Genomic DNA, 23,424 nt, shown 5'->3' on the forward strand with positions numbered 1-23,424 from the left:
CGGCAGCGGCCCAGAGCAGGGTCGAGGGCCGGGCCAGGCGCGGGGCTCCCCGGGCGCGCGGAACGGTCATCCGCCGGCAGTTGCCGCGGAGCTAAGCCCCGGGGTCAGCAGCGGCCTGGAGCGGGGCCGCAGGCAGGGCGGGGCGCAGGGCGGCCTGAGCGCGCGGCCCCTCTCTCGGCCCGCCGGTGCCTTGGAGCTAAGCCCTGGGGTCGGCAGCGGCCTGGAGCGAGGCCGAGGGCCAGGCCAGGAACGGGGCACCAGGGCGCGCGGCCTGCCCCTCCGCTGGCGGGTGCCGAGGAGCTCAGTCCCGGGGACGGCAGCGGCCCGGATCGCTGCCGAGGATCAGGAAGGGAGCGGGGCGGCCCGGGCACGTGGCCCGGCACTCGGCCCGCGGGTGCCATGGAGGTAAGCCCCAGGGTCGGCAACGGCCCGGAGCACGGCCGAGGCCCAGGCCAGGCACGGTGCTGCCCGGGCTCACAGCCCAGCCCTCCACCGGCGGGTGACGCGGAGCTAAGTCCCGGGGTCGGCAGCGGCCCAGAGCGGGGCTGAGGGCCCGTCCGGTTACGGGGCGGCCTGGGCGCGCAGCCCACCCCTCCGCCAGCGGGTGCCATGGAGCTAAGCCCCGGGGTCGGCAGCGGCCCAGAGCGCGGCCAAGGTTTGTGACGGACGCGGGGCGGCCCAGGCACACGCCCTGGCCCTCGGCCCGCGGGTGCTGCGGAGCTAAGCCCCGGAGTCGGCAGCGGCCGGGAGCGGGACCAAGGGCCGGGCCGGGCGCGGTGCTTCCCAGGCGTGGTGCGGCCAGGACATGCTGCCCACTCCTCCGGCGGCGGGTGCTGCGGATCTAAACCGTGGGGTCGGTAGCGGCCCTGAGCGGGGCCGAGGGCCGGGCCGGGCGCGGGGCGGCCCTGGAGCGCTACCCGGTCCTCCGGCGGCAGGTGCCACGGAGCTAAGCCCTGGGGTCGGCAACTGCCCGGAGTTGGGCCGAGAGCTGGGCAGGGCGCGGGGCGGCCTGGGCACTAGGCGCGGCCGTCGACAGTGTGTGCCGCGTACCTAAGCCCCGGGGTGGACCGCGGCCTGGAGCGGGGTCGAGGGCCGGGCCAGGGGCGGACGGCTCTGGCGCGCGGCCTGGCCCTCCGCTGGCGTGTGCCGCAGAGCTAAGCCCCGGGTTCGACAGCGGCCCGGACCGGGGCGGAGGGCCTGGCCGGGCACGGCGCAGCCTGGGCACAGGGCCTGCCCCTCCGCCGTCGGGTGCCGCAGAGCTAAGTCCCGGGGTCAGCAGTTGCCTGGAGTATGGCCGAGGGCCGGGCCGGTCGCGGGGCAGCCCAGGCACGTGGCCCGGTCCTCCACTGGCAGGTGCCGCGGAGCTAAGCCTCCTGGGTCGGCAGCGGCCCAGAGCGGGGTCGAGGGTCCGGCCGGGCACGGGGTGGCCCGGGCGCGCGGTCCACCCCTCTGCCGGCGGGTAGCGCGGAGATAAGCCCCGGGGTCGGCCGTGGCCCGGAGCTCGGCCGAGGGTCAGGATGAGAGCGGGGCTGCCCGGACACCTGACCCTGCCCTTGGCACGCGGGTGCCGCTGAGCTAAGCCTTGGGGTGGGCAGCGGCCCGGAACGCGGCCGAGGGTCGCGACGGGAGCGGAGCGGTCCGGGCATGTGGCCCGGTCCTCAGCCCAGGGGTGCCGCGAAGCTAAGCCACGGTGTCGGCAGCGGCCCGGAGCGGGGCCGAGGGCCCGGACCGGCACGGAGAAGCCCAGACGCGTGGCCCGCCCCTCCACCGGCGGGTGCCGTGGATCTAAGCCCCGGGGTCAGCAGCGGCCCGGAGCTCAGCTGAGGGTCAGGCCGAGAGCGGGGCGGCCCGGGCATGAGGCCTGGCCCTCGGCCCGCGGGTGCTGCGGAGCTAAGCCCCGGGGTCGGCAGCGTTCCGGAGCGCGGCAGAAGGTCGCGACGGAAGCGGGGCGGCCCGGGCACGTAGCCCGGCCCTCGGCCCGGAGTGCCGCGATTCTAAGCCCCGGTGTCGTCAGTGGCCCGGAGCGGGGCCGAGGGCACGGCCGAGCACAGGGCGGCCCGGGCACATGGCCCGCCCCACCCCCGTCGGGTGCCGCAGAGCTAAGCTCCGGGGTCGGCAGCGGCCTGGAGCGGGGCTGAGGGCCGGGCCGGGCGCGTTGTGGCCCGGGCGCGCGGCCAGGACCTCCCCTGGCGGGTACTGCGGAGGTAAGCCCCGGGGTCGGTTGCGGCCCAGAGCGGGGCCGAGAGCCGGTCCAGGCGCGTTGTGGCCCGCGCGCGGGGCCAGGACCTCCACCGGCGGGTACCGCGGAGCTAAGTCCCGGGGTTGGTTGCGGCCAGGAGCGGGGCCGAGGGCCGGGCCGGGCGTGGGGCGGCCCGGGCGCGCTTCCCGGTCCTCCGCCGGCGGGTGCCGCGGAGCTAACCCCGGGGTCTGCAGAGGCCCGTGGCGGGGCCAAGGGCTGGGCCGGGCGCGGGACGGTCCGGGCATGCGGCCCGGCCCTCGGCCGGCGGGTGCCGCATAGCTAAGCCCCGGTGTCGGCAGCGACCCTGAGCGGGGCCGCGGGCTGGGCGGGGCGAAGTGCGGCCTGGGTGCGCAGCCCCACCCTCGGCCCGCCAGTGCCGCGGAGCTAAGCCCTGGGGTAGGAGCGGCCTGGAGCAGGGCCAAGGTCCGGGCCGGGCGCAGGGCGGCCCGGGCGCGCGGCCGGACGCTCGTTCTGCTGGTGCCTCGGAGCTAAGCCCCGAAGTCGGCAGCGGCCCTAAGCGGGCCCGAGGGCCGGCCCGAGCGTGGGGAGGCCTGGACGCGCAGCCCGGCTCTTTGCAGGCGGGTGCCGCGGAGGTAAGCCCCGGGGTCGGGAGCGGCCCGGAGCGGGGTCGAGGGCCTGGCTGGGGGCGAGGCGGCCCGGGTGTGCGGCCTAGTCCTTGTCCCGTGGATGCCGCGGAGCTAAACCCCGAGGTCGGTAGCGGCCCGGAGCGCGGCAGAAGGTCGCGACGGAATCGGGGCGGCCCAGGCACGTGGCCCTGCCCTCGGCCCAGGGGTACCGCGGAGCTAAGCTCCGGGGTCCGCAGCGGCCCGGAACGTGGCCGAGGGCCCGGCCAGGTATGGGGCGGCCCGGGCGCACGGCCCGCCCCTCCGACGGCGGGTGCCGCGGAGCTAAGTCCCGGGATCGGCAGCGGCCCGGAGCGGGGCTGCGGGCCGGGCGGGGCGCAGGGTGGCCCGGGCGCGCGGCCCGACCCTCGGCCCATGGGTGCCGCGGTGCTAAGCCCTGGGGTCGGCAGCAGCCCGGAGCGGGGCCAAGGGCCCGGCTGGGCACGGGGCGGCCCAGGCACGTGGCCCGCCCTTCCGCCGGCGGGTGCCGCGGAGCTAAGTCCCAGGGTCGGCAGCAACCCAGAGCAGGGCCGAGGGCCGGGCAGGGTGCGGGGCTGCCCGGGCGCGCGACCCCACCTCAGCTGGCTGGTGTCGCAGAGCTAAGCCCCGGGCTCAGCAGCGGCCCGGAGCTCGGCCGAGGGTCAGGGCTTGGCGCGTTGGCCAAGAGCGGGGCGGCCCGGGCACGTGGCCCGGCCTTCGGCCCGCGGGTGCTGCGGAGCTAAGCCCCGGGGTCGGCAGCGGCCCGGAGCGGGGCTGAGGGCCGGGCTTGGCGCGTTGTGGCCCGGGCGCGCGGCCAGGACCTCCACTGGCGGGTGCCGCGGAGCTAAGCCCCAGGGACGATTGCGGCCCAGAGCGGGGCCGAGAGCCGGGCCGGGCGCGGGGAGGCCCGCGCGCGGGGCCAGGACCTCCAACGGCGGGTACCGCGGAGCTAAGCCCCGGGGTCGGCAGAGGCCTGTAGCGGGGCCGAGGGCAGGGCAGGGCGCGGGGCGGCCGGGGTGCGTGGCGGCCGGGGCGCGCGGCCTGGCCCTCGGCCCGGGGGTGCCGCGGAGCTAAGCCCCGGGGTCGGCAGCGGCTCGGAGCGCGGCCGTGGGTCTTGTCGGGCACGGGGCGTCCCGGGCGCGCAGCCCATTCCTCTGCCGGCGGGTGCCGCGGAGCTAAGCCCCGGGGTCTGCAGAGGCCCGGAACGGGGCCGAGGGCCGGGCCTGGCATGGGACGGCCCGAGCACGCGTCCCGGCCCTCGGACGGTGGGTGCCGCGTAGCTAAACCCCGTGGTCGGCAGCGGCCCGGAGCGGGGCCGAGGGCTGGGCCGTGCGCGGGGAGGCCCGGGCACGCGGCCGGATGTTCATTCCGCTGGTGCCACGGAGCTAAGCCCCGGGGTCGTCAGCGGCCCGAAGCGGTGCCGAGGGCCGGGCCGAGCGCGGGGGAGGCCTGGACGCGCAGCCCGGCCCTTCGCCGGCGGGTGCTGCAGAGCTAAGCCCCAGGTTTGGGAGCGGCCCGCAGTGGGGCTGAGGGCCGGGACGGGCGCAGGGGGACCCGGGCCCGTGGCCGCTGACGGGTGCAGCAGTGCTAAGCCACGGGGTCGGCAGCGGCCCGCAGCGAGGCAGAGGGCCGGGCAGGGCGCGGGGCGGCCCGGACGCGCAGCCCGCCCTCAGCCGGCGGGTGACGCGGAGCTAAGCCCCAGGGTCGGCAGCGGCCCGGAGCTCGGCCGAGGGCCAGGCCGGGCACGGGGTGGCACTGGCACGGGGTCCGGTACTCGGCCCGCGGGTGCCATGGACCTAAGCCCCGGGATCGGCAGCGGTCCAGAGTGGGGCCGAGGTTCGGGACGGGTGCGGGGCGGCCTGGGCACGTGTCCCGGCCCTCGGCCCGCGGGTACCGCGGAGGTAAATCCCGGGTTCGGCAGCGGCCCGGAGCGCAGCAGAAGGTCGCAACGGAAGCGGGGCAGCCCGGGCATGTGGCCCTGCCCTCGGCCCAGGGGTGCCGCGGAGCTAAGCTCTTTGGTTGCAGCGGCCTGGAACTTGGCCGAGGGGCCCGGCCAGGCATGGGACGGCCCGGGCGCACGGCCCGCCCCTCCGCCGGCGGGTGCTGTGGAGCTAAGTCCCGGGTTCAGCAGCGGCCCGGAGCGGGGCCGCGGGCCGGGGCGGGGCGCGGGGCGGCCCGGGTGCGCGGCCCGGCCCTCGGCCCATGGGTGCCGAGGAGCTAAGTCCCAGGGACGGAGGCGGCCCAGAGCGGGGCCGAGGGCCGGGCAGGGTGCGGGGCAGCCCGGGCGCGCGGCCCGACCTCGGCCGGCAGGTGTCGTGGAGCTAAGCCCCCGCGGTCGGCAGCGGCCCAGAGCTCGGCTGAGTGTCGGGACGGGAGCGGGCGCCCGGGCACGTGGCCCGGTCCTCGGCACACGGGTGCCCGCGGAGATAAGCCCCGGTATAGGCATCGGCCTGAAACGCGGCCGAGGGTCGCGACGGGAGCGGAGCGGTCCAGGCACATGGTCCTCGCCCCGGGGGTGCCGCGGAGCTAAGCCACGGGGTCGGCAGCAGCTCGGAGAGGGGCCGAGGGCCCGGCCGGGCACGGGGCGCCCCAGGCGTGTGGCCCCGCCCCTCCGCCAGCGGGTGCCACGGAGATAAGCCCCGGTGTCTGCAGCGGGCCGGAACGCGGCCGAGTGTCGGGACGAGGGCGGGACGGCCCAGGCACGTGGCCCGGCCCTCAGCACGCAGGTGCCGTGTAGATAAGCCCCCCGATCGGCAGCGGCCCGGAACACGGCCGAGGGTCCGCGACGGGAGCGGAGCGGTCCAGGCACGAGGCCCGGTCCTCGGCCCGGGGTGCTGCGGAACTAAGCCACGGGGTCGGCAGCGGCCTGGAGGGGGGCCGAGGGCCCGGCCGGGCACGGGGAGGTTGAGACGCGCAGCCCGCCCCTCCGCCGGCGGGTGCCGCGGGAGCTAAGCCCCAGGGTCAGCAGCGGCCCGGAGCTCGGCCGAGGGTCAGGCCGAGAGCGGGGCGGCCCGGGCACGTGGCCCGGCCCTCGGCCCGCGGGTGCTGCGGAGCTAAGCCCCGGGGTCGGCAGCGGGCCGGAGCGCGGCAGAAGGAGTCGCGACAGAAGCGGTTTGGCCCGGGCACGTGGCACGGCCCTCGGCCCGGAGTGCCACGATTCTAAGCCCTGGGGTCGTCAGCGGCCCAGAGCGGGGCCGAGGGCCGGGCCGGGCACGGGGCAGCCCAGGCGTGCGGCCCGATCCTCCGCCCGCTGGTGCCGCGGAGCTAAGCCCCGGGTCGGTAGCGGCCCTGAGTGGGGCTGAGGGCCCGGCCGAGCACAGGGCGGCCCAGGCACACGGCCCGCCCCTCCCCCGGCGGGGTGCCGCGGGACCTAAGCCCCGGGGTCGGCAGCGGCGCGGAGCAGGGCTGAGGGCCTGGCCGGGTGCGTTGTGGCCCAGGCGCGCGGCCAGGACCTCCACCGGCGGGTGCCGCGGAGCTAAGCCCCGGGGTCGGTTGCGACCCAGAGCGGGGCAGAGGACCGGGCCAGGAGCGGGGCGGACCGGGCGCACTGCCCAAGTCCTCCGGCGGCAGGTGCCGCGGAACTAAGCTGCTGGGTCGGCAGCGGCCTGGAGCGGGGCTGAGGGCTGGGCAGGGCGCGGGGCGGCAGGGGCGCGCGGCCCGGCCCTCGGCCGCGGTGTCGCAGAGCTAAGCCCTGAGGTCGGCAGCGGCTCGGAGCGCGGCCGAGGGTCAGGACGAGGCGCGGGGCACTCTCGGCGCGCGGCCCGGTCCTCCACCAGCCGGTGCCGCGGAGCTAAGCCCCGGGGTCGGCAGAGGCTCTGAGCGGGGGCCGCGGGCCCGGCCGGGCGGCGGACGGCCCGGCATGCGGCCCAGCACTCGGCCGGCGGGTGCCGCGTAGCTAAGCCCCGGGGTATGCAGCAGCCTGGAGCGGGGTCGCGGGCCTGGCCGGGCGCGGGACGGCCTGGCACGCGGCCCAACCCTTGGCCGGCGGGTGCCGCATAGCTAAGCCCCGGGGTCGGCAGCGGCCAGGATCGGGGCCAAGGGCCAGGCCGGGCCTGGAGCGGCCCGTGCACACGGCCGGCCCTTGGCTGGGAGGTGCCGCATAGCTAAGCCCCGGGGTCAGCAGTGGGCCCGGAGCGGGGCCGAAGGCCGGGCCGGGCGCGGCCTGCCCCGGCACGTGGAAGGGCCCTCCGCCCACGGGTGCCGCGGATATAAGCCCTGGGTTCGGCCACGGCCTGGAGCGGGGCCAGGGCCAGGCCAGGTGCGGGGAGGCACCGGCACGCGGCCGTGCCTGGCGCTGGGCGGCCCCGGCAAGAGGCCGTGTCTGGTGCGGGGCGGCCCCCAGCACGCAGACGTGCCGGACGCGTGGTGGCCCCGCCACACAGCGCGACCCTCGGCCCGCGCGTGCCTCGGAGCTAAGCCCCAGGTTCGGCAGCGGCCCGGAGCAGGGCCAAGGGCCAGGCCTGGCGCGGGGCAGCCCAAGCGTGCGGCCGGGCCCTCCGCCGGCAGGTGCCATGGAGCTAAGCCCCGGGGTCGGCCGCGGCCCAGAGCGTGGTCTAGGGCCGGGCCGGGCGCGGGTCGGCCGGGGTGCACGGCCCGGCCCTTAGCCCGCTTGTGCTGCGGAGCTAAGCCCTGGGGTCGGCAGTGGCCCAGAGCTGGGCCGAGGTCCAGGCCGGGTGTGGGGCGGCCCGGGCCCGCATCCCAGTCCTCGGTCCGCGTGTGCCGTGGAGGTCATCCCCGGGTTCGGCAGCGGCCCGGATCGCTTCCGAGCGTCGGGAAGGGAGCAGGGTGGCCCAGGCACGTGGCCCGACCCTCGGCCTGCGGGTGTCGTGGATGTAAGTCCCTGGGTCGGCAGCGGCCCGGAGCGCAGCCGAGGGCCGGACCGGGAGCGGGGCAGCCCGCGCGTGCGGCACAGTCCTTCGCGCCGGGAGATGCGGAGCTAAGACCCGGGGTCGGCAGCGGCCCGGAGCGGGACCGAGGGCCAGGCCGGGGTTGGGGCAGCCCGGGGGCGTGGCCCGTACCTAGGATCCCGGGTGCCGCGGAGATAAGCCCCGGGGTCGGCACAGCCCGGAGCGGGGCCAAGGGCCCGGCAGGGCACAGGGAGCCCGGGCGCGCGGACTGCCCCTCCACTGACGGGTGCCACGGAGCTAATCCCCGTGGTTGGCAGCGGCCCGGAGCGGGGCTAAGGGCAGGGCAGGGCGCGGGGCGGCCTGGGGGCGTGACCGGCACTCGGACCGCGGGTGCCGCAGAGCTAAGCCCCCGGGTCGGCAGCGGCCCAGAGAGGGGCCAAGGGCCGGGCCGGCGCAGGGCGGCCCTGGAGCGCACCCGGTCCTCCGGCGGCGGGTGCCGCGCAGCTAAGCCCTGGGGTGGGCAACGACCAGGAGCAGGGCCGAAGACTGGGCAGGGTGCAAGGCGGCCTGGGCACGCGTCCCGGCCCTCGGACCGCGGGTGCCGCAGAGCTAAGCCCCGGGGTCAGCAGCGGCCCGGAGCGCGGCCAAGTGTCGGGACTGGCGTGGCACGGCCTGGGCACGCGGCCAGGCCCTCTGCCCGCGGATGCCGCGGAGCTAAGACCTGTGGTCGGCAGCGGCCCGGAGCAGGGCCGAGGGCCGGGCCGGGCGCAGGGCGGCTCGGGCGCTCGGTCCGCGCCTCGGCCGTGAGGGCCGCGGAGCTAAGCCCCGGAGTTGGCAGTGGCCCGGAGCGGGACCAAGAGGCGGGCCAGGCACGGTGCTGCCCGGGCGCGCAGCCCGGCCATCGGCCCGCGGGTGCCGCTGAGCTATGCCCCGGGGTCGCCAGCGGCCCGGAGCGGGGCCGAGGGCCGGGCCGGGCGTGGTGCGGCCAGGGCGCGCTGCTCAGTCCTCTGGCGGCGGGTGCCGCGGGGTCGGCAGCGGCCCTGAGCTGGGTCGAGGGCGAGGCCAGGCGCGGGTCGGCCGGGGTGCGCGGCCCGAACCTTGGCCCGCTGGTGCCGCGGAGCTAAGCCCCGGGATCGGCAGTGGCCTGGAGCGGGACCGAGGGTTGGGCCGGGCGTGGGGCTCCCCTGGCGTGCGGCCCGGTCCTCGCCGGTGGTTGCCGCAGAGCTAAGCCCCGGTGTTGGCAGCGGCCCGGACCGGGGCCTAGGGCCAGGCCGGGGGCGGGCGGGCCCGGGCGTGCGGCCAGGCCCTCGGCCCGCGGGTGCCGCAGAGATAAGCCCCGGGGTCGGCAGCGGCCCGGAGCGCGGCCGAAGGCCGGACAGGTTGCTGCCGACCCGGCAGCGTGGACCGGGCCTCCGCCAGCAGGTGCCGCGGAGCTAAGCCCCGGGGTCGGCCACGGCCCGGAGCAGGGCCAGGGCTGGGCCGGGTGCGGGGCGGCCCCGGCACGCGGCCGTGCCTGGCGCGGGATGGCCCCGGCATGTGGCCATACCGGGCCCTTGGCGACCCCGGCATGCGGCCCGGCCCTCGGCCCACACGTGCCTCGGTGCTAAACCCCGGGTTTATCAGCGGCCCGGAGTGGCGCCAAGGGCCAGGCTGGGGCGGGGCGGCCCAGGCGCATGGCCCAGGCCTCCGCTGGCAGGTACCATGGAGCTAAGCCCCCGGATCGGCAGCGGCCCAGAGCGGGGCCGAGGGCCAAGCCGGGCGCGGGGCGGCCCGTGCACGCGGCCCGGCCATTGGCCGGGGGGTGCCGCATTGCTAAGCCCCGGGGCCGGCAGCGGCCCGGAGCGGGGCAGAAGGCTGGGCAGGGCGTGGCCGACTTGGCCGCGCGGACTGGACCTCCGCCGGCGGGTGCCGCGGGGCTAAGCCCCGGGGTCGGCCACGGCCCGGAGCGCAGCTAAATGCCAGGCCTGGCGCGGGACGGCCCAGTGGCGCGGCAGGGCCCTCCGCCGGCAGGTGCCATGGAGATAAGCCCCGGGGTTGGCAGCGGCCTGGAGCGGGGCCGAGGGCCGGGCAGGGTGCGTGGCGGCCCGCGTGCGGCTCGGCTCTCGCCCCGCGGGTGCCGCGGAGCTAAGTCCCGGGGCCGGCAGCAGCCCAGAGCGGGGTCGAGGGCTGGGCAGTGCGCGGCCGACCCAGCCGCATTGACCGGCCCTCCACCAGCGGGTGCCGCGGAGCTAAGCCCCGGGGACGGCCCATGCTTGCCTCGGACCTATACCCCGGGTTCGGCAGCGACAGGGGCCCAGTCACGCCCCGGCCCTCCGCTGGCAGGTACCATGGAGCTAAGCACCGGGGTTGGCAGCGGGCCTGAGCGGGAACGAGGGCCAGGACGGTTGCGGGGCGGCCCGTGCACGCGGTCCGGCCCTCGGCACACGGGTGCCGCGGAGCTAAGTCCCGTGGTCAGCAGCGGCCCGGAGCGGGGCTGAGGGCCGGGCCGGGCGCGTTGTGGCCCAGGCGCGCGGCCAGGACCTCCACCAGCGGGTGCTGCGGAGCTGAGCCCCGGGGTCGGCAGCGGCCCGGAGCGGGGCCGAAGGCCAGACAGGTTGCTGCCAACCCGGCTGCGCGGACCGGGCCTCCGCCAGCTGGTGCCGCGGAGCTAAGCTCCGGGGTCAGCCACGGCCCGTAGTGGGGCCAGGGCTGGGCCGGGCACGGGGCGGCCCTGGCACACTGCAGTGCCTGGCACAGGATGGCCCCGGCACGCGGCCATACCGGGCCCTTGGCGACCCCGGCATGCGGCCCGGCCCTCGGCCCGCACGTGCCTCAGTGCTAAACCCCGGGTTTATCAGCAGCCCGGAGCGGGGCCAAGGGCCAAGCTGGGGTGGGGTGGCCCAGACGCACGGCCCAGGCCTCCGCTGGCAGGTACCATGGAGCTAAGACCCGGGATCGGCAGCGGCCCCGAGCGGGGCCGAGGGCCAGGCCGGGCGCGGGGCAGCCCGTGCACGCGGCCCGGCCATTAGCCGGGGGGTGCCGCGTTGCTAAGCCCCGGGGTCAGCAGCAGCCCGGAGCGGGGCAGAAGGCCGGGCAGGGCGCGGCCTACTTGGCCACGCGGACTGGACCTCCGCCGGCGGGTGCCGCGGGGCTAAGCCCCGGGGTCGGCCACGGCCCGGAGCGCAGCCAACGGCCAGGCCTGGCGCGGTATGGCCCAGGCGCGCGGCAGGCCCCTCCGCCGGCAGGTGCCATGGAGATAAGCCCCGGGGTCGGCAGCGGCCTGGAGCAGGGCTGAGGGCAGGGAGCGGGGCGGCCCGCGCGCGCGGCTCGGCTCTCGGCCTGCAGGTGCCGTGGAGCTAAGTCCCGGGGTTGGCAGCGGCCCGGAGCGGGGTCGAAGGCTGGGCAGTGCGCGGCCGACACAGCCTCGCGGACCGGCCCTCAGCCCACGCTTGACTGGGACCTATACCCCGGGTTCGGCAGCGGCCTGGAGCGGGGCCAAGGGCCAGGCCGGGCGCGGGGCAGCCCAGGCACGCCCCGGCCCTCTGCTGGCAGGTACCATGGAGCTAAGAACCAGGGTTGGCAGCGGCCCGGAGCGGGAACGAGGGCCAGGACGGTCGCAGGGTGGCCCGTGCACGTGGTCCGGGCCTCGGCACGCGGGTGCCGCGGAGCTAAGTCTCGGGGTCGGCAGCGGCCCAGAGCGGGGCCAACGGCTGGGCAGTGCGCGCCAAACCAGCTGCGCGGACCGGCTCTCCACCGGTGGGTGCCACGGAACTAAGCCCCGGGGTCGACCACGGCCCGGAGCGGGGCCAGGGACGGGTCGGGCGCGGGGCGCCCCTGGCACGCGGCCGTCCTTGGTGTGGGGCGGCCCAGGCATGCGGAAGTGCCGGGCGCGTGATGGCCCCGGCACGCGGCCCAGCCCTCGGACTGCGCGTGCCTCGGTGCTAAGCCCCGGGTTCGGCTGCGGCCTGGAACAGGGCCAAGGGCCGTGCCTGGCGCGGGGCGGCCCAGGCGCACGGCCCGGCCCTCCACCAGCAGGTGCCATGGAGCTAAGCCCCGGGGTCGTTAGCAGCCAAAGTGTGGTCGAGGGCCGGGCCGGGCGCGGGTCGGCCAGGGTGCGCGGCACGGCCCTTGGCCCACTGGTGCTGCGGAGCTAAGCCCCGGGGTCGGCAGCGGCCCGGAGCGGGGCCGAAGGTTGGGCCGGGCGGAGAGCGGCCCGGGGCACGCGTCCCGGCCCTTGGTCCGCGCGTGCCGTGGAGCTAAGCCCCGGGGTCAGCAGCGGCCCGGATCACTTCCCAGGGTCAGGAAGGGAGCGGGGAGGCCCGGGCACGTGGCCCGGCCCTCGGCCTGCGGGTGCCGTGGATGTAAGTACCGAGGTCGGCAGCGACCCGGAGTGCGGCCGAGGGTCGCGATGGTAGCAGGGCGGCCCGGGTACGTGGACCAGCCCTCGGCCCACGGGTGCCGCGGAGCTAAGCACCGGAGTCGGCAGCGGTCCGGAGCGGGGATGAGGGCCGGACGGGGCGCGGGGCAGCCCGCGTGTGTGGCCCGGTCCTTCGCCGGTGGGTGACGCGGAGCTAAGCCCCGGGGTCGGCAGCGGCCCAGAGCGGGGCCAACGACAAGTCCGGGTACGGGGCCGTCCAGGCGCGCGGCCCTGCCCTCCGCCAGCGGTTGCCGCGTATCTAAGCCCCGGTGTTGGCAGCGACCCAGAGCAGGGCCGAGGGCCAGGCCGGGGGTGGGGCGGCCGGGGCACACAGTCCAGCCCTCGGCCCGCGGGTGCCGTGGAGATAAGCCCCGGGGTCGGCAGCGACCCGGAGCGGGGCCAAGGGCCCGGCAGGGCACTGGGCGCCGGGGCGCGGGGCCTGCCCCTCCGCCGGCGGGTGCCGTGGAGCTAAGTCCCGGTGTCGCCAGGTGCCCGGAGCGGGGCCGATGGCCGGGCAGGTCGCTGCCGACCCGGCCGCGCGAACCGTCCCTCCGCCGGTGGGTGCCGCGTAGCTAAGCTCCGGGGTCGGCAGTGGCCCGGAGCGGGGCCGAGGGCTGGGCAGGGCGCGTGGCAGCCTCGGCGCGTGGCCCGGCCCTCGGACCGCGGGTGCCACAGAGCTAAGCCCCGGGGTCGGCAGCGGCCCGGAGCGCGGCCAAGGGTCGGGACGGGCGCGGGGCGGCACGGGCATGCGGCCCGGCCCTCGGCCCGCGGGTGCCGCGGAGCTAAACCTCGGGGTCTGCAGCGGCCTGGATCGCTGCCGAGGGTCGGGACGGGAGCGTGGCGGACCAAGTTCATGGCCCAGCCCTCGGCCCGCAGGTGCCATGGAGCTAAGCCCCAGAGTCGGCAGCGGCCCGGAGCAGGTCCGAGGGCCGGGCCGGGCGCGGCGGACACCAACGCGCAGTCCGGCCTTTCTCCGGCGGGTGCCGCGGAGCTAAGCTCCGGGTTCAGCCACGGCCCGGAGCGGGGCCAGGGCCGGGCCGGGCGCGGGGCAGCCCCGGCACGCAGCCGTGACGGGCCCGGGGTGGCCCCGGTACGAGGCCGTGCCGGGTCCCGGGCGGCCCCGGCATGCGGCCCGGCCCTCGGCCGACGCATGCCTCGGAGCTAAACCCCGGGTTCGGCAGTGGCCCGGAGCGGGGCCAAGGGCCATGTCGGGCACGGGGCAGCACAGGCGCGCGGCCCTGCCCTCCGCTCGCAGGTAACATGGAGCTAAGCCCCGGGGTCGGCAGCGGCCCGTAGCGGGGCCGAGGGCCAGGCCGGGTGCGGGGCGGCCCTTGCACGAGGCCCGACCCTTGGCCTGGGGGATGCCGTCGGGCTAAACCCCGGGGTCGGCCGTGGCCCGGAGAGGGGCCGAGCGCTGAGCCGGGTGCGGGGCAGCCCTGGCGCGCGGCCCTGCCCTCGGCCCGCGGGTGCAGCGGAGCTACGCCCCGGGTTCGGCAGCAGCCCAGAGCATGGTCGAGGTCCGAGCCGGGCGCGGGTCGGCCGGGGTGCGCGGCCCGGCCCTAGGCCCGCTGGTACCGCAGAGCTAAGCCCCGGGGTCGCAGCGGCCTGGAGCGGGGCCGAGGGTTAGGCTGGGCGCGGGGCTCCCTGGGCGCGCGACTCGGTCCTCCACCAGCTGTTGCCGCGGAGCTAAGCCCCGGGGACGGCAGCGGCCCGGATCAGGGCCGAGGGCCAGGCCGGGGGCGGTGCAGCCCGGGCACGCGGCCAGGTCGTTGGCCCGCGGGTGCCGCGGAGGTAAGTCCGGGGTCGGCAGCAGTCCGGAGTGGGGCCGAGGGCTGGACCGGGCGCGGGGCAGCCTGCGCGTGCGGCATGGACCTCCGCCGGCGGGTGACACGGAGCTAAGCCCGTGGGTCGGCAGCGGCCCGGAGGTGGCCCAAGTGTTGGGCCGGGCGCGGGGCGACCCAGGCGCGCATACCGGCCCTCGGTCCGCGCGTGCCGTGGTGCTAAGCCCCGGGGTCGGCAGCGGCCCAGATCGCTTCCGAGGGTAGGGAAGGGAGCCGGGCTGCCCGGGCACGTGGCCCTGCCCTCAGCCAGCGGGTGCCGTGGATGTAAATCCCGGGGTCGGCAGCGAAACGGAGCGCGGCTGAGGGTCGCGAAGGTAGCAGGCCCGTCCGGGCACGTGGAACGGCCCTCGGCCCACGGGTGCCACGGTGCTAAGCACCGGGGTCGGCAGCGGTCCGGAGCGGGGCCAATGGCTGGACAAGTAATGGGGCCCGGTCCTTTGCCGGTGGGTGACGCGGAGCTAAGCCCCAGGGTCGGCAGCGTCCTAGAGAGGGCCAAGGACAAGTCCGGGTACGGGGCGGCCCGGGTGTGTGGCCCTGCCCTCTGCCAGCGGTTGCCGTGTAGCTAAACCCCGGTGTCGGCAGCGGACCGGAGCGGGGCCGAGGGTCAGGCCAGGGATGGGGCGGCCCGGGTGTGCGGCCTGGCCCTCGGCCCGCGGGTGCCGCGGAGCTAAGCCCCGGTGTCGCCAGGTGCCCGGAGCGGGGCCGATGGCCGGGCACGTCGCTGCCGACCCGGCCGCGCGAACCGTCCCTCCACTGGTGGGTGCCGCGTAGCTAAGCTCCGGGGTCGGCAGTGGCCCGGAGCGGGGCCGAGGGCTGGGCAGGGCGCGTGGCAGCCTCGGCGCGTGGCCCGGCCCTCGGACCGCGGGTGCCACAGAGCTAAGCCCCGGGGTCGGCAGCGGCCCGGAGCGCGGCCAAGGGTCGGGACGGGCGCGGGGCGGCACGGGCACGCGGCCCGGCCCTCGGCCCGCGGGTGCCGCGGAGCTAAACCTCGGGGTCTGCAGCGGCCTGGATCGCTGCCGAGGGTCGGGACGGGAGCATGGCGGACCAAGTTCGTGGCCCAGCCCTCGGCCCGCAGGTGCCATGGAGCTAAGCCCCAGAGTCGGCAGCGGCCCGGAGCGGGTCCGAGGGCCGGGCTGGGCGCGGCGGACACCAACGCACAGTCCGGCCTTTCTCCGGCGGGTGCCGCGGAGCTAAGCTCCGGGTTCAGCCACGGCCCGGAGCGGGGCCAGGGCCGGGCCGGGCGCGGGGCGGCCCCGGCACGCAGCCGTGACGGGCCCGGGGTGGCCCCGGTACGAGGCCGTGCCGGGTCCCGGGCGGCCCCGGCATGCGGCCCGGCCCTCGGCCGACGCATGCCTCGGAGCTAAACCCCGGGTTCGGCAGTGGCCCGGAGCGGGGCCAAGGGCCATGTCGGGCACGGGGCAGCACAGGCGCGCGGCCCTGCCCTCCGCTCGCAGGTAACATGGAGCTAAGCCCCGGGGTCGGCAGCGGCCCGTAGCGGGGCCGAGGGCCAGGCCGGGTGCGGGGCGGCCCTTGCACGAGGCCCGACCCTTGGCCTGGGGGATGCCGTCGGGCTAAACCCCGGGGTCGGCCGTGGCCCGGAGGGGGGCCGAGCGCTGAGCCGGGTGCGGGGCAGCCCTGGCGCGCGGCCCGGCCCTCGGCCCGCGGGTGCAGCGGAGCGACGCCCCGGGTTCGGCAGCAGCCCAGAGCATGGTCGAGGTCCGAGCCGGGCGCGGGTCGGCCGGGGTGCGCGGCCCGGCCCTAGGCCCGCTGGTACCGCAGAGCTAAGCCCCGGGGTCGCAGCGGCCTGGAGCGGGGCCGAGGGTTAGGCTGGGCGCGGGGCTCCCTGGGCGCGCGACTCGGTCCTCCGCCGGCGGTTGCCGCGGAGCTAAGCCCCGGGGACGGCAGCGGCCCGGATCGGGGCCGAGGGCCAGGCCGGGGGCGGTGCAGCCCTGGCACGCGGCCAGGCCCTTGGCCCGCGGGTGCCACGGAGGTAAGTCCCGGGGTCGGCAGCGGTCCGGAGTGGGGCCGAGGGCTGGACCGGGCGCGGGGCAGCCTGCGCGTGCGGCAGGGACCTCCACTGGCGGGTGCCTCGGAGCTAAGCCCCGTGGTCGACAGCGGCCCGGAGCGGGGCTGAGGGCTGGGCTGGATGCGGGGCTCTCCGGGCGCGCGGCCCGGTCCTCAGCCCACGGGTGCCGCGAAGCGAAGCCCCGTGGTGGGCAGTGGCCCTGAGCAGGGCTGAGGGCCGGGCCGGGCGCGGGGCAGCCCGGGCGTGTGCCCCGGCCCTCCTTCGTCTTATGCCGCGGAGCTAAGCCCCGGGTTCGGCAGCGGCCCGGAGCGGTGCCGAGGGCCAGCCGGGCATGGGCAGTCAGGGCACGTGGCTAGGCCCTCTGGCGGCGGGTGCCACGGAGCTAAGCCGCGGGGTGGGCAGCGGCCCGGAGCGGGGCCGAGGTTCGGGCCGAGCGCTTGGTGGCCCGAGCCCGCGGCACGGCCCTCCGCTGGGGGGTGCCGCAGAGCTAAGCCCCGGGGTCGGCAGCGGCCCGGAGCGGGGCCGAGGTCCGGGCCAGGCGCGGCGTGGCCCTGGTGCGAGGCCATGCCCTCGACCTGCGAGTGCTGCGGAGCTAACGCCCGGGGGTCGACAGCGTCCCGGAGCGGGGCCGAGGGCCGGGACGGGCGCGTGGCGGCCCGGGCGCACGGCACTGCCTCCGCCAGCGGGTGCCGCGGACCTAAGCCCCGGGGTGGCAGCGGACTGGAGTGGGTCCAAGGGCGGTGCCGGGCGCGTGGCAGCCCAGGCGCACGGCACGGCCTCTGCCAGCGGGTGCCGCGGAGCTAAGCCCAGGGGTCAGCAGCGGCCCAGAGCGGGGCCGAGGACCGAGCCGGGCATGGTGCGGCCCGGGCACGCAGCCCGGTCCTCGGACCTCGGGTGCTGCGGAGCTAAGCCCCGGGATAGGCAGCGGCCCAGAACGCGGCCGAGGGTCAGGAGGGGAGCGGGGCGGCTCGGACGCGCTGCCCGACCCTCGGACCACGGGTACCACGGAGCTAGGTCTCGGGGTCAGCAGCGGCCCGGGGTGGGGTCGAGGGCCGAGGCGGATGTGGGGCGGCCCGGGCGCGTGGCCCGGCCTTGCGCCGGCGGGTACCGCGGTGCTAAGCCCCGCGGTCGGCAGCGGCACGGAGCGCGGCCTAGGGTCCCGACGGGATCTGGGCAGCCCGGACACGTGGCCCGGTCCTCCGCCGGCGGGTGCCGCGGAGCTAAGCACCGGGGTTTGCAGCGGCCTGGAGCATGGCCGAGGGCTGGGCCGGGTGCAGGGTGGCCCAGGCGCGCGGCCCGGCCTTCGGCCCACTGGTGCCGCGGAGCTAAGCCCCGGGGTCGGCAGCGGCCCGGAGTTGGGCCGAGGGCCGGGCCATGCACGGGGCGGCCCAGGCGCGCGGCCAGACCCTCGGCCCGTTGTTGCCGTGGAGCTAAGCCCCAGGGTCGGCAGCGGCCCAGAAATCGGCCGATGGTCAGGAGGGGAGCGGGGCGGCTCGGGTGCGCGGCCCAACCCTCGGACCGCGGGTGCCGCGGAGCTAAGCCTCGGGGTCAGCAGCGGCCCGGGGCAGGGACGAGGGCTGAGGCGGACGCGGGGCGGCCCAGGCGCGGGGCCCGGCCCTACGCTGGCGGGTACCGCGGAGCTAAGCCCCGGGGTCAGCAGCGGCCCGGAGCGAGGCCGAGGGCCGGGCGCTGGGCGGCCCGGGCGCGTGGCCAGGCCCTCCGCTGGCGGGTACCGCAGAGCTAAGTCCTGTGTGGGCAGCGGCCCGGAACGCAGCCGATGGTCGGGACGGGAGCGGGGCGGCTCGGGCGCGCGGCCCGTCCCTCCGCCTGGGGTTGCCGCTGAGCTAAGCCCCGGTGTTGGCAGCGGCCCGGAGCGGGGCCGAGGCCTGGCCAGCCGCGGGGCAGCCCAGGCGCGCGGCTCGGCCCTCTGCCGGCGGGTGCCGCAGAGCTAAGCCCGGGAGTCGGCAGCGGCCCAGAACGCGGCCGATGGTCGGGAAGGAAGCGGGACGGCTCGGGTGCACGTCCCGGTCGTCCGCCGGTGGGAGCCGCGGAGCTAATCCCCGGGGTCAGCAGCGGCCCGGAGCAGGGCCGAGGGACGAGCTGGGCACGGGGCGGCAAGGGCGCGCGGCCTGGCCCTTGGTCCGTGTATGCCGCGGAGCTTAGCCCTGGGGTCGGCAGTGGCCGGGAGCAGGGCCAGGGCCGGGACTGGCGCGGGGCGGCTCTGGCGCGTGACCCGGCCCTCGGTAGGCGTGTGCTGCGGAGCTAAGCCCCGGGGTCGGCAGCGGCCCAGAACGTGGCCGAGGGTCCCGACGGGATCAGAAGTGGCCCGGAGCAGGGCCAATGACCGGGCAGGGAGCGGGGCAGCCCGGGCGCGTGGCCCGGTCCTCCGCTGGTGGGTGCCGCGGAGCTAAATCCCGGGGTCAGCAGCAGCCCGGAGCGGGGCCGTTGGCCGGGCCCGACGCGGGGCGACCCAGGCGCACGGCTCAGCCCTCAGCTGGTGTGTGCCGCGGAGCTAAGCCCCGGGGTCGGCAGCAGCCCGGAGCGGGGCCGAGGACCGTGTTAGGAGCGGGGCGGCACAGGCGCGCGGACCGTCCCATGGACTGCGGGTGCTGTGGAGCTATGACCCGGGATTGGCAGCGGCCCGGATCGGGGTCGAGGGCATTGATGGGCGCGGCCGGCCCATGCGCGAGGACGGCCTTGTGCCGTTTGGTGCCGCGGAGCTAAGCCCTGGGTCGCCAGCGGCCCGGAGCGGGACCAGGGCCGGGCGGGTCGCGCGGCGGCCCTGGCACGCGGCACAGCCCTCGGCCCGCGTGTGCCGCGGAGATAAGCCCCGGGGGCGGCAGCGGCCCGGAGAGGGGTCGAGGGCATGGCAGGGTGCGGTGCGGCAGGGGCACGTGGCCCGGCCCTCGGCCCGCGGTTGCCGCGGAGCTAAACCCCAGGGTCGGCAGCGGCCCGGAGCAGGGCTGAAGGCTGGGCCGGGCGCGGGGCAGCCCGGGCGCGCGGCCCGGCACTCCGCCGGCGGTTGCCGCAGAGCTAAGTCCTGGGGTCGGCAGCGGTCCGGAACGCGACTGATGGTTGGGACGGGAGCAAGGCTGCTCAGCTGCGCGTCCCAGTCCTCTGCCGGCAGGAGCTGCGGAGCTAAGTCCTGGGTTCGGCAGCGGCCTGGGGTGGGACCGAGGACCTGGCCGGGCGTGGTGCGGCCTGGGCACGTGGCCCAGTCGACCGCCGGCGGGTTCCGCAGAGCTAAGCCCCGGGGTCAGAGCGGGTACAATGGCCAGGCCAGGCGTGGGGTAGCCCGGGCGCACGGCCCGTTCCTCCGCCGGGGGTTGCCGCTGAGCTAAGCACCGGTGTCAGCAGCGGCCCGGAGCGGGGCCGATGGTCAGGACGGAAGCTGGGCGGCTCGGGTGCACATCCCGTTCCTCCGCCGGCGGGTGCCGCGGAGCTAAGCACCGGGATCGGCATTGGCCCCGAACAGGGCCGAGGGCCGTGTCGGGCGTGGAGCGACGCAGGCGCACGGCCAGACCCTCAGCCTTCGGGTGCCGTGGAGCTAAACCCCGGGGTCGGCAGCGGCCCGGAGCGAGGCCGAGGGCCGGGCGCTGGGCGGCCCGGGCCCGTGGCCAGGCCCTCCGCTGGCGGGTGCCGCAGAGCTAAGTCCTGGTGTCGGCAGCGGCCCGGAACGCGGCTGATTGTCGGGACGGGAGCGGAGCAGCTCGGGTGCGCGTCCCGGTCCTTCACCGGCGGGTGCTGCGGAGCTAAGCCCCGGGGTCGGCAGCGGCCTGGGGCGGGGCCGAGGGACAGCCGGGCGTGGGGCGGCAAGGGAGCGCGGCCTGGCCCTTGGTCCGTGTGTGCCGCGGAGCTAAGCCCCGGGGTCGGCAGTGGCCTGGAGTGGGGCCAGGGCCAAGACCGGCGCGGGTGGCCCCGCTGCGAGAACCGGACCTCGGCCCGCGTGTGCCGCGGAGCTAAGCCCCGGGTTCTGCAGTGTCCCGGAGCGGGGCCGAGGGCCGGACCAGGCGCGGGTCGGCCCGGGCGCGCAGCCCGGCCCTCCGCCGTTGTGTGCTGCGGAGCTCAGCCACGGGGACGGGAGCGGCCCCAAATGCGGCCAAGGATCCCGACGGGATCGGGGCAGCCCGGGCACGTGGTTCGGTCCTCCACCAGCGGGTGCCGCGGAGCTAAGCCCCGGGGTCGGCAGCGGCCTGGAGAGGGGCCGATGGCCGGGCTGGGCACGGGGCCGCCCGAGCGCGTGGTCCGGTTCTCTCCCGGGGTCGGAAGCAGCCCGGAGCGGGGCCGAGGGCCGGTCGAGTCACGGGGCTGCCGGGGCTTGGCCCGGCCCTAGGCCAACTGGTGCCACGTAGCTAAGCCCCGGTGTCTGCAGCGGCCCGGAGCACGGCCGAGTATCGGGACGGGAGCGGGATGGCCCGTGCGCGTGGCCCGGCCCTTGTCCCGTGTGTGACGTGGAGCTAAGCCCCGGGGTCGGCAGCAGCCCGGAGCGGGGCCGAGTGTCGGGATGGGAGCGGGGCGGCGCAGGCACGCAGCCCAACCCTCGGACCGCGGGTGCCGTGGAGCTAAGCCCCGGGGTCGGAAGCGGCCCGGATCAGGGCTGAGGGCTGTGACGGGCGCGGCCGTCCCGGGCGCGAGGACTGGGATTCCACAGGTGGGTGCCGTGGAGCTAAGCCCCAGGTCGGCAGCGGCCAAGAGCGGGGCCAGGGCCGGGCGGGGCACGCAGCGGCCCCGGGACGCGGCACAGCCCTCGGCCAGCGTGTGCTGCGTTGCCAAGCCCCGGGGTCGGCAGTGGCCCGGAGCGGGACCGAGGACCGGAGAGGGCGCGGTGCGGCCCGGGCACGCGTCCCGGCCCTTGTCCCACGGGTGCCGCGTAGCTAAGCCCCGGGTTCGGCAGCCCAGGCGCGCGGCCCGGCCCTCGGCCCCCTGGTGCCGCGGAGCTAAGCCCCGTGTTCGGCAGTGTCCCAGAGCGGGACCGAGGGCTGGGACTGGCATGGGGCGGCCCGAGAGCGCTGCTCGGCCCTCCGCCGGGTGTTGCCGCTGAGCTAAGCCCCGGTGCGTGCCGAGGGAGGTGCCGGGCGCGGGGCGGCCAGGGTGCGCGCGGCCCGGCCCTCGGCTCGTGGGTGCCGCGGAGCTAAGCTCCGGGTTCGGCAGTGGCCCAGAGTGGGGCCAAGGCCGGGATCGGCGAGGGGCGGCCCCGGCGTGCGACCAGGCCCTCAGCCCGCGTGTGCCGAGGAGCTAAGCCCCGGGGTCGGCAGCGGCCCGGAGCAGGGTTGAGGGCCGCGTCGGGCGCTGGGCGTCCCGGGCGCCCGGCCTGGCCCTCTACCGGCGGGTGCCGCGGAGCTAAGCCCCTGGGTCGGCAGCGGCCCGGAGCGGGGCCGAGGGCCGGGCCGGGCGCGGGGCGGCACGGGTGGGCGGCCCATCCCTCCACCGGGGGGTGTGACGGAGCTAAGCCCCGGAGTCGGCAGCGGCCCAGAGCAGGGACGAGGGCCATGGCAGGCGCGGCCGGCCCCTGCATGCCTCCCGGCCCTCCGCCGACGGGTGCCGCAGAGCTAAGGCTGGGGGTCGGCAGTGGCCCGTAGCGGGGCCAGGGCCGGGCCGGGCACCGGTGCGCAGCACAGCACTCGGCCCGCATGAGCCGCGGAGCTAAGTCCCGGGGTTGGCAGCGACCCGATGCGGGGCCGAGGGTCGGGACGGGTGCGGTGCGGCACAGGCGTGCGGCCCCGGCCTCGGCCGGCGGGTGCCGCGGAGCTAAGCCCCGGGGTCGACAGCTGCCAGGAGCGCGATCGAGTGCCGGGCTGGGCCGGGGCAGCCCGGGTGAGCATCACGGCCCTCCGCCGGCGGGTGCCGCAGAGCTAAGCCCCGGGGTCGGCAGCGGCCCAGAATGCGGCCGATGGTCGGGACGGGAGCGGGGCGGCTCGGGTTCACGTCCCAGTCCTCCCCCGGCGGGTGCCGCGGAGCTAAGCCCCGTGGTCGGCAGCGGCCCGGGAAGGGGACAATGGTCGGGCCGGGCGTGGTGTGGCCCGGGAGCGCAGCCCGGCCCTCAGACCGGGGCCGAGGGCTGGGTCGGGCGCGTGTGGGACCGGGAGCGCGTCCCGTCTCTCCACCGTTGTGGGCCACGGAGCTAAGCCCCGTGGTCGGCAGCGGCCCGGAGAGGGGCCGAAGGACGGGCCGGGCGCGGGGCGGCCCGGGAGGGCGGCCCATCCCTCCGGCGGGGTGTGCCGGGGAGCTAAGCCCCGGGGTCGGCAGTGGCCCGGAGCGGGGCCGAGGGACGTGCCGGACACGGGGTGGCCCGGGCGCGCGGTCCGGCCCTCGGCCCGCGGGTGCCGCGGAGATAATCCCCGGGTTCGGCAGTGTCCCGGAGTGGGGCCAAGGCCGGGACCAGCGATGGGCGGCCCCGGCGCGTGACCCGGCCCTCAGCCCGCGTGTGCCGCAGAGCTAAGCCTTGAGGTCAGCAGCGGCCCGGAGCGGGGCCGAGGGCCGGGCCGGGCGCTGGGAGGTCCGGGCGCGTGGCCCGGTCCTCCGCCGGCGGGTGCCGCGGAGCTAAGCACCGGGGTCGGCAGCGGCACGGAGCAGTGCCGCGGGACCGGCCGGGTGTGGTGCGGCACAGGCGCGCGGCCCGGCCCTCGGACGGCGGGTTCCGCGGAGCTAAGCCCCGGGGTCAGTAGCAGCGGGGCCGAGGGCTGGGCCAGGCGCGGGTAGGCCCGGGCGCGCGGCACGGCCTTCCACCGTTGTGTGCCACGGAGCTAAGCCCCGGGGTCGGGAGCAGCCCAGAACGCGCCCGAGGGTCCCGACGGGATCACGGCAGCCCAGGCACGTAGCCCAGCCCTCCGCCATTGTGTGCCGCGGGGCTAAGCCCTGGGGTTGGCAGCGGCCCAGAAAGCTGCCGAGGGTCCCGTAGGGATCTGGGCAGCCCAGGCACATGGCCCGGTCCTCCGCCGGCGGGTACCGCGGAGCTAAGCCCCTGGGTCGGCAGCAACCCGGAGCGGGGCCGAAGGCCGGTCCCAGCGCGGGGCGGCCCGGGCGCGTGGCTCAACCCTCCGCCGGCAGGTGCCCAGAGCTAAGCCCCGGGGTCAGCAGCGGCCCGGACCGGGGCCGAGGGCCGGGTCGGGCGCGGGGCGGCGCAGGCATGCGGCCAGACCCTCGGCCCGCGGGTGCCGCCAAGCTAAGACCCGGGGTCGGCAGCGTCGCAGAACGCGGCCGAGGAACCCGACGGGATCGGGGCAGCCCAGGCACGTGGGCCTGTTCTCCGCCGGCGGGTGTCGCGGAGCTAAGCCCCGGGGTCGGCAGCGGCCCAGAACGCGGCCGAGGGTCCTGACGGGATCGGGGCAGCCCGGGCACGTGGCGTGTTCTCCACCGGCGGGTGCCGCGGAGCTAAGTCCCGGGGTCGGCAGCAGCCCGGAGTGGGGCAAATGGCCGTGCAGGGCGCGGGGCAGCCGGGGCCCGCGGCCCGGTCCTCTGCCGGCGGGTGCCGCG

This window comes from Sorex fumeus, unplaced genomic scaffold (assembly GCF_029834395.1).
Source record: "Sorex fumeus unplaced genomic scaffold, SorFum_2.1 ptg000002l, whole genome shotgun sequence".
Taxonomy (NCBI): Eukaryota; Metazoa; Chordata; class Mammalia; order Eulipotyphla; family Soricidae; genus Sorex; species Sorex fumeus.